The sequence below is a fragment of the Orycteropus afer genome, unplaced genomic scaffold, assembly GCF_000298275.1.
Source record: "Orycteropus afer afer isolate SDZICR_OR568_19922 unplaced genomic scaffold, OryAfe1.0 scaffold00151, whole genome shotgun sequence".
Taxonomy (NCBI): Eukaryota; Metazoa; Chordata; class Mammalia; order Tubulidentata; family Orycteropodidae; genus Orycteropus; species Orycteropus afer.
Genome location: NW_006921738.1, coordinates 6,747,525 through 6,751,283, shown reverse-complemented (window position 1 = coordinate 6,751,283; position 3,759 = coordinate 6,747,525).

The following is a 3,759-nucleotide window of genomic DNA, read 5'->3' as shown; positions in this document are numbered from 1 at the left end:
CCTGCGGCTCACCGGGGAAGGAGAGCTGGGAGGGCGGTGCGCGGCGGATTCGCTCCGGCAGCCTATGCAGCGGCGGCGACCGTGGTGGAAAGCCTTGCGCGCTGCGGCGCCGCTTCTCCCTCGCCCTCCTCGCCCGAGAGTTCCTCTGTGCAACGCTGGCGCTCGCGGGGAGGCGCGGAAGGGAAGGGAGGGGACGGGCGGAGAGGAGCGAGGCGGGCGGGGAGGGCTGGAGAGGTTGGGTGCCCTTGTGCGTTTCACTTTCCCATTGTGAAAGTGGGATGCAACTGGCCCCCTTCCTCATCCTCTTCCTCCTCCGCCCTCCGCCTCCTGCCCGCCCGCCCGCCCTCCCTCCACGCCCATCTCCCTCCTCTCTTGATTCGGTGAGATAGGGAGGAGGGAGGTCTCGTAATTTGGGTTACTGTGTAGGTGGCCTCTTTCATCTATTCATAACAAAGCTGAGCCGCCTGCCGCTGCCACCGTGGCCGCCACCATCGCCCCTTGACTCGTCCGGGGCTCCCCGGGCACGCTATCGGCGCTCCGAGCCAGCTCCCGCGCTCGCCCGCCAGCGGGGCTGCTCCAACTCCCGGGTTTTGTTTACCAGAGCAGCGGAGGGGGTACAGAGGCGTAGGGAGCGGGAACCCAGGTCACTAACGGGTTGAAGAGGAGGGCCAGGCTCAGGCCACTGGGAGGCTGCGAGGGCAGCGGACAGGTGTGGAGCGGTAGGAGGGAGGCCCGAGGGAGGCGCGCGGGAGATGTGGCTGGGCCAGAGACTCAAGGGGCCAAGGTGCCCCTGTGGCAGGGAGTGGGGTTTCCTTGAACTAGACGAGTGAGGTGGGAGAAAGGCAGGAGCCAAGACTTTTTTTCTGGACAATCCCTGGAGCTGGAGTTTTCATATCTGAAAAGGTTTTCTAATCTCCCTTGGCAACGGAGCCCCAGGCTCTCAAAACCCAGCATTTAGAAAGTTCTGCTCACCATCTAGCCCTAATGATCATGGCTAACATTTATTGAGGACTTACTGCGTTCCCGACGTTCTAAATTCACTACGTGAATAAAACTTCATTTAATCCTCATAACAATCCTATTAATTAGTTGACATTATGATGTCCGTTTAGTAGTCGTGAAAAATGACCATGGCGAAGTTAGGGAACTTGCTGGAATCTTACTACTGTAAACAGCAGAGCCTGATTTCAATCCATATCTGGCACCAGCGCTGCTTGGATACGCTGCTCTAGCCAAGTGCCACCTGTGGCCATTACATACATACATTACGATCTCCATAAGTCACTCTCCATGACTGGACTGAAAAGTCCCCCAAGTTAAATGCTCCAGTATGCCCCACACTCCCCAGCCCAATTTCTCATCTTAGTGCTTAAGAGCTTTATTTCTCTAAAGGCTTTCCTTCTGTCTTCTTTCCTTTTAGAACCCCTGAGGAGCCACCTCCTTACCCAGGGAGGCTAGTATCAGCTGAATTGCCCCAAAGTCCCCAAGAATTTCCGGAGCACAGCAAATTATTGCACACCCAAAACTCAGTTCCTGATTTCTCAGCAGGGGGCCTTCCAGAGGAGGGCTAATGCCTCCCAGCTTCCTGAGCACTCACCAGTACCCTCCAAGTCTGGGAGAAGTGCCAGGGTGCACTAGGAGGGTCCTAAGGACCCCCATGCATCCTTGGGAGATAATCTCCATCCCTTCCCAAGCTATTTCCAGGCCAGGGACCTCAGGGAGGGCAATTGGTTGCTGCCTTCCTTCCCTTCCCTTTCCCCAGCCTCAGGTGGAACATTTTGGGGAGGGGAGGGGATGGATGGGCTTGCTCCAAATTCTGAGTCTCTCTGAAGGAGCAACTGTTGCAGGTTTTCAGCTTCTGCAAGTTCTCCCCACTGCTGAAAGACAAGGCAGAAGCAGGCGCTCTGGACAGTTCAAGGAAAGAAAGGGAAGGTGAGCAAGAGGCAGCGAAATGTGAGTTCTTGCCCAAGATGTGCAGTTAAAGGATCTTACAGCTTCAGTGGTGGCTCTCATATCTGAACTCAGAGTGCTGGTCTTCCCTCTCATAACCTTCTCATTGGAAACCACATAACACAATGTATCTAGTAGGTACCAAATGCTTTCCCAGGAGATAAAAGACTTCCCTTTCTGGTAGTTGAGGTCTCTGTAGGGAGAATGGAGGAAGAAGAAGAAAGGCCTGAGGTGTGGGATTGACATTAATCAGGAGTTCTTAGATAAAGCAAATACAATGCTTTATATACTTGGAAGCATTCAGGCCTCACTCGCTCAATCTCCAGCTGCCTGGAATAGTTTAGGAGCATTTGCACTGTTGGGAACAGAAAAAAGTACTATCAAAAAAATATGTACCAAAGCTCATAGAACCCATCACAGCATAGTAGGGGATTTATGGGCTGGTATTTTGAACAATTTTCCCTGTGAATGATGAAGAACACAATGAACTTCACTGCTGTCACGAGTCGACTGTTGCAGTGTTGTTATGTGCTGAGAAGCAACAGTTCAATTCCATTCCGGAGATAGTTTTACTTCACTGGTAACCAAGTAATTTCTCTAAGTCCCGTAGAGTTGGTACAATCAGTAGCAGACCATCTTGGGAGCTATTTGGATTAAATATACTCTATGGTGCGGCATTTTGATCACTACTCAATTCATCGCTGCCTCGTTTTGAAAAAGAAACATCATCTTAAGAATACTACCAGCAAGGAGTATAAGTGCCTTTAGTGGCTACAGTTCCTCGCCACTCTATTGGAACTGTAAACCTCAGACTTGAGAGTGAGCTTCCTTTGTCCTCCCATTTAATTGTGTGCAGATTCCCACTGAGGGGGGAAAAAAATCAGAATCTGTGCTTACTTTTTGGCAAAAAAAAAAAAAAAAAAAAAGTCAGAAGAGAGGAGACTGGAAAGCATATAAATATTCTTTGCCCGTTTCTACCTCATTTTGCACAAACACAGTCTCCCCTTTCCACTTTTCTTGTGTACTAAAGCTCCACCTTCAGGACACAAGTTTGCATTCGAAAAGTGTGGCAAGCATGAACCTCTGAAAAAATCTTGAGGCGTGTGGGTTCTGTATCTCTTTGGTCTTTTTCTCTTGGACACTACTGTCTGGCTAAACTGCAAGTGCCACCAGTGACAAAGCTTCCCTCTCCAACCAACCAAGCTCATCTTATTGGGTGTCACAGCACATTTTGGAACTCATTGTAACACAACTGGCTGACACCCAAAAAAAGAGAAGATGGTGCAGATTTATCCTCCAGACAGAGGCCTGCTACCACGGAAACAGGCCGTTCAGTCTGATTCTGGGCAGTTTTATTTGCAGCATTCACTAGATGGGAAAGTCTTAGTAATGAAAAAATATCAACTCCCTCAGGCACTGAAGGCAATCTGGGTTAACCAGACCATCCACAATCAGACTCATTTCTACTGGACAAGACTTTATAAATTCAGTGGTTTCCTGCTGAGGCTCAGGACATTAAGAACTGTTCAGTAGGTAATTGGTCACAGTCACAAGATGGCTATCATTGGTGCTTCATTTTTGTTTCTTTTTTAAAAAAAAAAAACCTGTCAGAGGTTTATAGAAATGACCAGACTAGAAGAGATCAAAAGAACCAAGAATATTGGCTCTGATAATCAATTCATTCTCTCCACTTGTCTATGTAGCTACAACCCCTTGGGCAGTATTTGGAAAACATCACTCAGTGGTTCAAATATTATCTTTCTAGAACTTCAGAGAGGCCACTTCCTTCTTCACAGCTTTGCTCAAATC